General features: G+C 36.2%; 1 protein-coding gene across 2 annotated transcripts in view; it reads right to left on the bottom strand.

Annotated features, from left to right (window-relative positions):
• pvrl2l (PVR cell adhesion molecule related 2 like) overlaps positions 1-13,982 on the bottom strand; it is a 330,379-nt gene that overhangs the window by 129,895 nt on the left and 186,502 nt on the right. The window lies entirely within an intron of this gene.

Here is a 13,982-nt window from a genome sequence, read left to right as displayed (position 1 = left end):
CATTGGTTGAGTTGGTGGTCTTGATCTCCCAAGGAAGCTGGTGGTTGATAAAGTAGATTTCATATCAGTGCTGCATTTGACAGCTAATCTTCCCCTTTGGCGAAGATGCGCTGTGAGGATCAGTTTTGGATTTTTGTTCTTTTTTTTTGGTTTTAATATTTGGCTGCCCCCCTGATTCCCAGCTACGTGGTGTGAGCCAAGTTTGCCAAGTCCATTCTTGCTTTGGTTTTGAGCAAAAACAACACACTCAAAAACCAACAGCCAAGCACTCCAGCTTATTCCGTTTCTCCAGTACTTAAGAACCCATTAGATGAACACAGCAAAGCATGAGATACAAAAGCACACTACAACAGAGGTACACTACAACAGGTAGGGGGAGGAGAAAGGAGAAGAGAAGAGAGGGGAAGGAAAGAATATAAAATGACAGTTAAATTATGGTCATGCAGAGATGATGAGAGTAGTCCGTTCACGCGGGAATGCAGCACACCTATTACCTTTCCCTTCATAGCCCACCCACCCACCGCCTTCATACATGAGATAAATGAGATAATGATCAGACACACTGACCACAGAAACTGTGTGCATTCCTGTTGAATATTAGGAGCAAGTCCAGAACATTTGGAGTGGAGAGAAAAGCACAAAAAGCCTGCCTTAGGAAGGATTAGTCCCATTCCATGCAGCAGCCCATGAGATCTGCATGGAATGCACTGCCAAGGCAGGGTACACAGGAAGTGGTAGCAGCTATTTAGACAGACAAATGTATTCAGTATTTGACAAAAAAAAAAAAAAACAAATATCTATCTCAGTGTAGATCAGTAGATTTAAGCAAGAACTCAGAACTCAGAAAAGGTTATTGCAAAGGTATGCAAAATGCTAAAAGGAAAGAAAAGTTTCTTATGTTTATTTGATTGAACCAAAGATACAGTATTTCATGTTTTGTCTGGTCAACTTCAACTTTCATTTGTCAATATACTACTTTCATTTTTGCACGCTAGGTCTGAAGATCAGAATGGGTCAAATTAGGGCTATTCATGGGGTTAGGGGTGTGCCATATCGTACTGTACACAATAATATCACCAATATTTCCCGTGAACAATATTATACCCTGAAATATCGTGCCATATCACCCACCCCTAATTATCACATCAGGGTACTACTTTTTTGCTATTTTAATGATTCACACTGTTCTCATTTCCCATTATATATCTACTAGATACAGATTATATTTGTGCAGTATCATTTATTTTACTTTAATCCTGGATATATGGAGATATTTGGAGTACATTATTATTATTATTTACTTGTGTTCCAAATCTGATAAAATTCTTGATTAAATATTTAATATCACATAACATATGTAATAATAAACTTTAATTGTCATTTTACTGCAGTATTGTATTCTTGAAATATTTTATAAATTCAGTGTTTTGTCATATCGCCAAGAGTATCGTCATCACAAAAATAGCATGAGATATAATGATATTATTTTAGGGCCATATCGCCCACCCCTACATGAGGTAAAAAAAAAAATAATAATTGTTATGCCAGTAGATTCAGGGCAAGGGCACACGCCTAAATACTCGTGATCTCTGATACCTCAGACAGTATTAGTGAATGACCTCAGACATGCTACGACAGCTGAATCACATCACCAGATTACTTTGGAAAACCACTGTCAAGAACTTATACAATACAATAGAGAGTTAACCACGTCCAGAAGCGGCATAGACTTTTATGGGCTCCGAGGCATCGGAGAAGGGCCACCACATCATATGTTTGAGTAAAAAGAACATGGTTGTTTTATTCTATAAACTACAGACAACATTTCTTCCAAATTCCAAATAAAAATATTGTCATTTAGGTAATTTATTTGCATAAAATAAGAAATGTCTGAAATAACAAAAAAGATGCAGAGCTTTCAGACCTCAAATAATGCAAGGAAAAGAAGTTCATTTTCATAAAGTTTTAAGAGTCCAAAAAAACTATATTTGGTGGAATAACCCTGTTTTTTAATCACGTTTCTAATGAATCTCTGCATGTTCTCCTCCACCAGTCTTACACACTGCTTTTGGATAACTTTATGCCTTTACTCCTGGTGCAAAAATTCAAGCAGTTCAGTTTTGGTTTGATGGATTGTGATTATCCATCTTACTCCTGATAATATTTCAGAGGTTTTCAATTATGGTAAAATCAAAGAAAAACATCTTCATTAAGTCTTCTCTTATTTTTTTTTTAGAGCTGTACTTCTGGAGGCATTCGTTAGATGGATCAGGAGGAATTCATTGATTATCGATTTATGTGAATGATTTAAGTGAATGGAGCAAAAACAAAGTAAAAAAAAAAGTAGCTCTCCAGGGTTGGTGACCCCTAGTCTATCTGAATGTTTGAGGTTGCGTCAATGTACTTCTGTAATGGCAGAATTATTGCAAAAAAAATTAAAAGTACATTGATATCAAAGGAAATCTGTGTATTTAAGAGTTTAACAAGACAATGCAAAACCATGTGCTGCACACAAGGCTACGAGTACTGAACTGGCATGTTTTTAAAAGAGAATACATGGAAGATTTTTTGTTGATGTCTTTTAAAGTGTTTTGAGAAGGAATGGCAGCTTTACAAAGTGATAAATGCTTTAGTGTCCCGATTTGTTGTGGAATGTGCTGCACGTCTGAAATGCAGAAATTGATGTACATTTATGAATGAAACGTTTATGTGTTGACCAGACAAAACTGGAAAATTGAAATATCTCTGGTGCATGCTTTTAGCAGTGAAATAAAAGTTAAAGTAAATGCTGTTTTAACCTTTTCTGATTAGGGTTATATAAGGGTTATATAAGTTCTGAACCTGATAACCTCTACATTTGAGGATAAACAGATAAAAAGAAGAAAGAAAAAGAAAGTTAAAGGACCTCAAGTCTGTATATCATGCTGTTAAGGTGCTGCACAGACTCTGAATGAGTCCTAACGTCCCTCTCTCTACCCATAGGTACTATCTAAATTATATATTTTTTGAAGGTGGTAAAAAAAAATCAGTGCAAATATCTCAGGACAGCATAACCACAGATTGGATTCTAGCTCTGCAAGTAGACTCACACCATTCCATTCCTCTGCCCTTATCCTCCTCTCCGGTCAGAACATCACCAATTCCGCCTCCTGATATCTCCCTGTTACCATGACAATTTGACTCATCATGGATTCAGGCTACAAGGCAAGAGTCAAGAGGCTTTTCCTGAAAACACCGCCTCCTCTTCAGGTTTGAGTCGCCCTCCCTCTCCCTTCCTCTCTCTCTCTCTCTCCCACACACACACACACACACACACACACGCACTTACTAATACAGAAAAACAAAATCATTTTCATTACTCCTGAGGAATGCATTACCACTGCACTGCCTCTGGGAATACTAATGCACACAGACCTGGTCAGTGTAAATGTATGTGAAGGTGCACAAACTCACTTTTAAAGAGTCTTTCCATCTCTCTCTCTCTCTCTCTCTCGCTCTCTCTCTTTCTTCCTCTCACAAACACTCACAGACGCCCAGACACAAACCATATACACACTCTCTCAAAACCTGTCTGCAAAGTACAGCCCCAACTAGAGAACAGACAGACAGAAGAACATATAAAAAAGGAGTGAGAGACAGACTGACTGTCCCCAATTCCCATATGGTTTTTTATGTTTTTGACTTGGAACCACCACTTTAAAAAATATCTATATATTTTCCAGGACTTATACTATGCAGGCAAACCAATGTAAGGAAAACTACACCCACATACACACACACACACACACACACACACACACACAAACATGCCAAAAGTATTGGGATAGCCGTACACAAATCATGAAGTTCATGAAGTATGATCTTACAGGGTCATAGAAGAGCTGCTTTGAAAAGTCACACCTGTAAGTATAAGTTGTGAGGTGTTATCTTGAAAGTGAGGATGGACACCGGCAAGTGTGCTTAAAGCAAGAAGATGTCATATATCAGTTTAAGTTAAGTTGAGTGAAGTCTAATAGAGGGTGCTAGATGGATGGGGTAGAGCTTAGATTGAGCCCAAAATATCGGACCCAACCCGGCCCAGGTAAGTTAGTAAGTAAATTTAGTAAGTAGAGCATTAAAACTGAGCTTTTTAAAAACGTATGTGGGCTGTTTGCATGAATAAATCTGTTCAGAATGATGTTTATTAACATTGCAACACTGAAGAAGCATAGACCTATTATTTAATAAAAATTAGTTTTTTTAAGAACAGCTACACGTGTGCACCCCAGAGCTGCATGATTATAACATTCGAACTTGTGCAACTTTAAAAAAATTGCTATATTGTGATTATCACACCGGGTCGGCATTGGATTGGGTTAGGTCGGGTTTGCGCAGAAATTCTAAGCTTTAGATTTAAATACCTTAAAGAAGTGGAAATTCTGCACTACTGTACATAGTACTGTAGAGTATTGTGTTTTTTTTTCCTACTTCCACTTTTACATTACTACATATTTACAATAAGTTTAATACTTTTACTCTGATAAGTTTATTATGTGCTGCATTGTTACTTGTTGCAATTTTAAAAAATGTTAGGAATCCTTACAAATCAACATTTTCACTGTGGTATCAAAGCAGTATAGATGCTCTGTACTGGATTTAATAAAGCTCCTCATCATTGAGTGAATCAAGCGATTAAACTGATCTTATAGAAGACCACGCTGCTCCCGTTCTGCTTTTTGCCCTGCTAACTTTCCACTGCTTTCTGTAAAAAAACTACATAAAACAATAATGTACTTTTACTTTCAGTGTTGAGTACTACATTTTACAATAAACTACTCGCGATACTTAATTACAAAAAAATAAATAAATACTTAAGTACTTCCACTTAACTGTGGTGCTTAAAGAACATTTCCACTTCTATTTAAGTCACTTTTTTTGTCAGAGCACTTGCAGGATCATGCAGGAGACTCCACATACACATCCTTCTGCGGGTCAGTTCAGCTTAATTAAGTGTCATGAAAAAGACATGGGACACCAAACTAATTTCTGCCCATGACTTATAGCATGTTAGAGTATTTTGTAAAAGGGCAAATACGTTAAATTATTGTAATGAAAGACGTCATTAGCATACATATCAGGAATGTAACATCATAACACGTTGTTGTTCTGAGTTTTAATGGGCTTGAACAGGCAAACATGTTTTTCAATATTTTTAATCTTTTTTTTTTTTTTTTACATTTTATATCCATGTATAAAATGTTAATCTTTTAAATTGAATTCCCGATGGAATATAATTTAATATGACATGAGATTTGTACAATTATGCCAAAGAAGTACATCTTAAGATTTACTTAAAAAGTATTAGTTTTTTTTTTTTCTCAGTGAAAAGGTACTAAGACAGTTGGGCTAAATGACAATTTGGGGGTTTTAATTAATATTTTTCTAAAAATTCAATTTTATGTAAAAATACTTGACAAATGGAGTAAATTGAAGGTATATCCACTTATATTGATATATTATTCGAATATTTGTCAACTGGGGACCCTAAAAATTACTTGAATAGTCTTTTTTTTGACCAAAGCTTGAAGAACACTTCAACATCTACTCAAGTCCCTTTTTTGACAAAGCACTTATACTTTTACTCAAGCAACAGACCATGCAGGAGACTCCACACACACATATCCTTCCGCAGGTCACTGCAGCTTAATTTAGTGTCCATGGGACATGGCAAAAATCATGGGACACCAAACTAATTTCTGCACATGACTTATGGCTTGTTAGAGTATTTTGTAAAAGGTCAAATACGTTAAATTATTATTAATGAAAAACGTCATGTTACCTCATAACACGTTGCTCTGAGTTTTTATTAGCTTGAAAAGGCAAAAAAGTTTTTTTATATTTTTAATCTTTTTTTTTTTCTTAGGTTTTTAACAACCTTCATTTATTTATTTATTTTTTTGTTGTTGCTATATCCATTTATAAAATGTTAATCTTTTAAATGGTTTTCCTGATGGATTATCATTTAATATGACAAGACATTTGTACCGTTATGCCAAAGAAGTACATTTTAAGATGAATTAGTTTTTCTTAATGTTTTTCTCAGTGAAGAGGTAGTAGGACAGTTGGTCTGAATGAAATTTAGGGGGTTTAATTATTATTTTTCCAAAAATCTAATTTTATGTAAAAATACTTGACAAATGGAGTAGATTGAAGGTATTTCCACTTATATTGATATATTATTAGAAAATTTGTCAACTGTGGACACAAAAAATTTACTTGACTAGTCTTTTCTTTGACTAAAGCTTGAAGAACACTTCAACTTCTACTCAAGTCACTTTTTTTTGACAGAGCACTTTTACTTTTACTAAAGCGACAGATCATGCAGGAGACTCCACACACACATATACTTCCGCAGGTCACTGCAGCTTAATTTAGTGTCCATGACTAAACTAATTTCTGCCCATGACTTATGGCATGTTAGGGTATTTTGTAAAAGTTGGTCAAAGTAAAGGGTCAAACACGTTAAATTATTGTAATGAAAAACATCATGTTACCTCTTAAAACGTTATTCTTAATTTTAAAACGCTTAAACGTTTTTTAATATTTTTTATCTTTTTTTTTTAACAAGCTTTATTTTTTTTTCGTGTGTTGCTATATCCATATATGTATAAATCTTTTTGTAATAATATTTTAAATGGTATTGCTGATATATGACATTTGTACAATTATGCCAAAGCAGTACATTTTAAGATTTAGTGTTCTTAAGGTAGTAGGACAGTTGTGCTGAATGACATTTAGGGGGTTTAATGATTATTTTTCCAAAAATCAATTTTTTTTCTGTAAAATACATGACAAATGGAGTAGATTGAAGGCTTTTTTTTATATATATATTTATTTATATATTATTAGAATATTTGTCAACTGGGGACTCTGAAAACTTACTCGACCAAAACTGTTGGGAAGGGCTAAGTGGTAGGGGCTAAATGGGATTGGGGCTCACTGTATATAACACTATAAGAGTGTCTTTTAGAGGTTTAGAAAATGTTAAAATGGGTTACCTGGTACAGACACACATACTCACACACACACACACACACGCACACACACACACACACACTCACACACTCGCGCGCACGCACACACACTCCTCACCACTCTTACTTCAGCCTCGCTCAGCCACTCTCCCTGGCAGCTCCCACTCCTAATGCTTCCATTATTCATTGAGCTGGCAGGCAGTTTCAGTGAGGCTAACAGCCAGCATTCAGCCATTACACACTGAAAGAGAGGAGGGGAGTCACACAGGGCAAACTCCCAACACTGCACCCACCACGACCCACGGCTTCAGAGAAATGTCATCTCGGGAACTTCCAAGGTCTGTGTTTTTTTATAAAAAGTGCTTAAAAGGAGACTTCCTGTACTTTTCCGAGTGAAGGAAGAAAACGACTTCAGAGAGAAGGAAAAGAAAGAAAGAGCAGAGAAACAGTCTGAATCAACTTTTATACTTTACACCGAGGCTTTAAAGTTCTTTTTTTTTTTTTAGAGCTGTGCTGTGAATCACAGTTGCTGGGTGCCGATACTTCAAGGCGTGAAGGAGCACACTGGAGGCATTATAAGGAGCCCTGTGGTCGAGCGACATCGAGCTATAGCTATCGATCCCGGCTGCTCATTTTTTATTTATTTTTTTGAGAGGAGAAAAAAAAAGAGGCTGGCATGCACAGACATACACAGCATTAGCCGGAGAAAAAACCCACAAAAAAAAAAAAAAAAACAACAACAGCGGCGAGGCATGCGAGCTCATTTCAGCACCCTCACAAGTGCTATGACATACGCCGAGAGAACGCCACAACACGGTTCAGAGACTTGAAGAACAATGAAGGTTGTTAAAGGTCATTATTGTGTAAGAATGTCAATGATGCTGCGGCCGCAGCTCCTCTCAGTCTCCGCTGACCTTTAGCGCGTCCTTTAAGCTCCTCTTGTGCTGTAATTGCACCGCATTACTATTCTACAGCACGCCATCGACGCCATGCCGGAAAATTGTCCCACATGGGAGGCCGTGTTTATTTTCCTCAGCAAATGACTTTAGATGCTTGCTAGCAATGAGAGCACACACTGTGGGGGAAAAAAAAAAAAGAAAAAAATAGTGTTTAGTGTGTGTGTGAGTGTAGGTGGTTAACTACGGAAGGGTGCGATTGGAGAAAGCCACACCCTCACACTCTTATTCTAAACTTATTCTAAATTAAGTTTTATACATTTTTTGAAAAGTAGTTTAGAGATTAGAGTAAAAACAAAAAGCTAAATAATAATGCTTTCATTTATTAAGGCAAAAAAAAGCAATCCAAACAAATCTGGCCCTATGAATTAACTGTGATTAACCACATTTCCTGGAAAGCGGGTTCAATTTCACTACTAGCCACAGCCAGACCTGATTACTGCCAGACCTGTAGAATCAAGTAATCCCTTAAATAGAACCAATCTAACAACATAAAGCAGGATAAACGATCTCAAAAATCAACACACCCAATCTAAAGAATTTCAAGAGCAGACTATAAAACAAAGTAATTGACTGGAAAAGGTTATGAAGCCATCTCTAAAGCTTTGCTTTGAGACTCCAGTGAACCATAGTAAGAGCTAATATTCACAAATGAAGAAAACATGGAACACTGGTGAAACTTCCCAGGAGTGCCTGGCCTATGGAAATTGCTCCAAAAGGGAATGGACAGCTCATCCAGGAGGTCACAAAAGTTCTTCTGCACAAAAATATTCTGTGCGCTGACAAGATGGAATTTGAACCTTTTGCATGGTGGGTGTTCTGTTAAATCTGGTGTAAACCTAACACATAATTTCAGAAAAAGGACCTCATACTGAATGTGAAACATGGTGGTGGTAGTGTGATGGTCCGGGGCTGCTTCGGTGCTACCAAGCTTGGACAACTTGCTGTAATTGACGAAACCATGAAGTTTGCTCTCTACCAGACAATCCTAAAGGAGATTGTCTGGCCATCTTTTTGTGACCTCAAGCTCAGGCGTATTTGGGTTCTGCAGCAGGACAATGATCCAAAGCACACAAACAAGTCCACCTCTGAAAGGCTTAAAACGAAACGAAGGTTTTGGAGTGACCTAGTCAAAGTCCGATTGAGATGCAGGGGTATTATCTTAAACAGACTGTTTATGTTCAAAAACCCCTCTAATCCCAGAAGGCATTACCACCCACAGTGGACAGCACAGAGTGAGTAGTATAGATTATGACCAGTGATGTCTCGCTTGAGACTCCACACATACACATTTAATGCAGGAAGTCTCACATGCATATCCAACAAAGGCAACTTTTTTTTCTTTGCTCCAAAAGCCTAGATGTCCAGCTGATTTAAAATGTACCACTGCAATCGCAGAGAGTTTAATAGAACTCACATCTCTCACACTACTTTTTAAATTGGCTAAAGTGCTACTTTTCCCCAGATCTACTGTGTGTAATTACAGTGATAATGTTACCAGATCCATCATGGTCATTCATACCCCTTTTAAAATGATAAATATTCATGCATGAATATAACCATTAAACGATTACTCCAACATTTTGGCAATTAGGTTGTGGTGGCAGTGGCGTGGGGGTAACAAAATTCAGTAAAGCTAAGTAAAAGCTAAGTAAACAAAACTGTAATTCTTTAAAAAACACTTTCTCTTAAAGTCTTTTAAAGACAAGCACTGGATGTTAATCTACACAGATTTCTCTGTTTTGAAAACTGTTTATTTGGGTGAGTAAAGCGCTTCTGTTTATGTACAGTAAGCTTAGATTCCCAAATTTCTCCAGCACTAAGTATCTCCAGCTGGAGTATTAGCATTAGCCGCTAGCACTAGCGGGTAGAGGCTAATGCTGTCTGGCAGCACAACAATGAGGAACCCTGAATGTTCTGGTAAGCCAGGACAATATTAGCTAGCGATTTGTTTCACATAGATTGTTTTAGGACTGTAAATACACTCACCTAAACGACAAAAGAGCTAGCGCTTAGCGCTGTTAGCGGCTAATGTAATCCTGTATAACGCTGCACTTTAACAGAGTGGCTTTACTCCTTAGGCTACTACTTTCTTTCTTTCGTTTTTAGTAAAAGAAAAAATCACACTGTTCTCTTTTCCCATTATATATCTACTAGATACATATTGTATCTGTCCAGCATCATTTATTTTACTTTATTCCTGGATATATAGATATATTTGCAGTGCATTATTAGTGCCATGACATTCTGGATCATTGACTTCTGTTACAAATCTGATACAATTATTGTATTTTTTAATATCTCAGTTAGGGGTGTGCCATATCATATTGTACATATTAATAAAATTTATTTTTCATTTTGTTGCAGTAGTGTATTTTTTGAAATATTTTTTTTAATTCAGGGTTTTGTCACTGATTTTTTTTGTATCACCATGAAATATTGTGATCTGTCTATTTATTTATTCATTTATTTTTTGTTTAAAGTATTTTAAGTGCACCTTATAGTGGGAAAAATACAGTACATTTTTTAAAAGCCACAAATCAGTGTTGCTATATGATTTAATACAGCTACAGAAGCTTTTTTCAGTTCCAACAGTTCCAAATTATTAATCAATAGGATGAAATGAAAATTCTGTTAAGTGGCCTTAGCTTGCAACTAAATTGCACCTGGCTGCATATTTGTGCAATATTGTATTGCTGTTAGTAAGTGTTCCACACACAGAGCAACTCTCCAGCCGGGAAAAACACACGCAATGCTCCTCTATTCAATTTACCATGCATTTTTCATTATGCAAACCAGCGGTAAAAAAAGGGGAAAGGGGAAAGAAATGGATTCACTCTGCCCAGAAAATAGCATGCTAAACTACAGCAATATAAACGCTGTATATATCACATATATTACCATATTTCCATCTTTCCATCAGACCCAGGCAGAGAATAGAGCCATATATCACAGAAATAAAGCCACACTTGGGGTTGTAAGCTGCATAAGTGGTTGACTAGTAGAAATTACTATTGCTGCAACCCCTCCCCTAGTTTGCATGTAGGTTCGTACAGGATTTAAATCATTTTTTTAGGCATTCAGATGCTACATATTTTTCAAGCAGGCGAGTGTGCGTGCAATGCGCTAACAGTCTCTAGCTGCTCTCAGGTTAATGGAAGCTTTTGCAGTCCTGCATTTTATTTGATTTGACTTCACCGCTTGGTATAATCCATCTCGTCTGATCAATACAATTTCAGCAGTTTCAACTGATGTGCCAAAAAAATAAATACCTCATCCTGCAGCCTGCACTGAATGCCAATAAGGATGATCCGTTTAGCTGGATAGTTACTATCTAGATTGTCAAATATGTCAGCAACAGCTTTACAGCATTGCTGATGAATTGAGCATTGAGGTCTCTGGTGTATCATATAAGTCATATAATGCTTTTGCCTATTTTTAATATGTCTGATTTGAAAACAATGAGGTGTTTATAATTAGACAGGAGAAATACTTGGCACTAATGCCACTATAACATAATTTAATATTTCATGTATATACAGCTCTGGAAAAAATTAAGAGATCACTTCAGTTTCTCTGATTTTGCTATTTATAGGTTTATGTTTGAGTAAAATTAACATTGTTGTTTAATTCTATAAACTACAGACAGCATTTCTTCCAAATTCCAAATAAAAATATTGTTATTTACAGCATTTATTTGCAGAAAACAAGAAATGGCCGAAATAACAAAAAAGATGCAGAGCTTTCAGTTCAGAAATCAATATTTGGTGGAATAACCCTGTTTTTTAAAAAATCCTAGGTTTTCATGCATCTTGGCATGTTCTCCTCCACCAGTCTTACACACTGCTTTTGGATAACTTTATTTGAAAACAATGAGGTGTTTATAATTAGGCAGGAGAAATACTTGGCGCTCATGCCACTATAACAGAATTTAATATTTCATGCATATACAGCTCTGGAAAAAAATAAGAGACCACTTTAGTTTCTAAATCAGTTTCTCTGATTTTGATATTTGTAGGTAAATGTTTGAGTAAAATGAACATTTTTCCCAAATGTTCTCAGCTTTTGTGATGTTAAATTTAAAAAATATTGTCATGTAGAGCATTTATTTGCAGAAAATGAAAAGAAAATGGATGATATAACAAACCTCAAATAATGCAAAGAAAACTAATTCATATTCACAAAGTTTTAAGAGTTCAGAAATCAATATTTGGTGGAATAACCCTGTTCTTTAATCACATGCAGTTTTCATGCATCTTGGCATGTTCTCCTCCACCAGTCTTACACACTGCTTTTGGATACTGGTGCAAAAATTCAAGCAGTTCAGTTTGGTTTGACGGCTTGTGATCATCCATCTTCCTCTTGATTATATTCCAGAGGATTTCAATTTGCTAAAATCAAAGAAACTCATCATTTTTAAGTGGTTTGTCACCTGAAATTCTCTTCTTTCATACAGGATGCAGCGAGATGCAACAAGTGGTGTATTACCTGTTGTTGTAAAAGCCCTTCACACAGCACTCACTTTCTCTACACACTGACATTAATGAGCAAAAGAGTATTCCCACTGACAAGAAATCTAAAGTTTACACAAAGACCTCACACTCTGCTTTAATTTCCCACGAGACCCATAGACCCAAGTTACAGTCCATAGGCTTCTGAGACAGCACAGCACGAGACGCTGAAAAAAGAAATGCAGAGAGATCAGTTTTCTATCGGCCGGGCAGAAGAGAAGAACCTAAGCTGTGCTCCTTACCGCCGGCCACTCTCAGTGGGATGCCGGTTCCTGCCTCACACACACTGTTTTCATTTTTTACAGGGCTTCTGCAGACAGACAGGTCTTGCTGGTAGTTTGTTTCTGGGTAATTGACAGAAACAGCTACTTTCTGCTCTTCTGTGGAGGGTGGAAGAAGTGCCTGGGCCCCTAGTATTGCTAACACAGATACAATATTAGATCATTTTACATAAAACATTGTTTTTTCACTAATTCAGCAACATTTCTCCCAAATTCCAAAAAAAATATTGTCATTTAGAGCAGAATTGTATTCAGTAAAATCTTCAGAAAGGCAAAAAAAAAAAAAAACATCCACATTTTTCTTAAGCATTTAAACCCATAAGGCCTAGTCACACCAGCTTGGTGACAAAACTTCACAAAGAGAAATGAATTTATTTAAACTGAACGCACTGCAATAAGCAGGTTAGCACAGTCTAGAATTTTTCCACAGTCTAGACTTTTAACCCTTGCCTGGTTGTGGGTCTGAGCACCAGATATTGCACTTTCACCTTCACTTTCTTTTTTTTGGGGAATAAAAGCTGGAGTCACCTGGAAATACTTGACAAAATTCATATTTGCATTTATTCTATCTGCTAAATATTCAAAAAGAACCATTCTTCTTATTCTAATAGCATTTAACGCCATAAGGCCTAGTCACACTAGCTTGGCAGCAAAATTTCACAAGCAAAAGTACATTTTTTATTTCAATTGGATTTACTGTAATCAGCATGTTAACACAGTATAGAATTTTACATAATCAGGCTTGCTAAAGCTTTTTTTTTTTTTACTAAATCAGCAAATCAATATTATCAAAATTTTACACTTCACCTACTTCCTAATAAAATGAGAACCCTTGAAAATGAAAAACCCTTGCATCAATAAATCCTTAAAAAAGGTCTGGGGATGGGTCTGAGCACCAGACATTACATTGTAATTTTTTGGAGGATAAAAGCTTAAGTCATCAGGAGATTTTGGGAAAAAAAATCATATTTGCATGTATTCTATTCTGCAAAATCTTCAAAATATCCTATTAATATCCTAATAGCATTTAAAGCCAAAAGCCATTGTCACATTAGCTTGGCAGCAAAATTTAACAAGCAAAAGTACATTTATTTCAACCGGATTTACCATAATGCGCAGATTAGCACAGTCTAAAATTTTACATAATCAGGTATGCTAAAGCTGTTTTTACTAATTCAGCAAATCAAATCAATACTATTACTATAATTTCACAATCTACCT

Source organism: Astyanax mexicanus, chromosome 3 (genome assembly GCF_023375975.1).
Source record: "Astyanax mexicanus isolate ESR-SI-001 chromosome 3, AstMex3_surface, whole genome shotgun sequence".
Taxonomy (NCBI): domain Eukaryota; kingdom Metazoa; phylum Chordata; class Actinopteri; order Characiformes; family Acestrorhamphidae; genus Astyanax; species Astyanax mexicanus.
The sequence above is the reverse complement of the archived record's forward strand: the minus strand, read 5'-3'. Positions and strand labels throughout refer to the sequence as shown.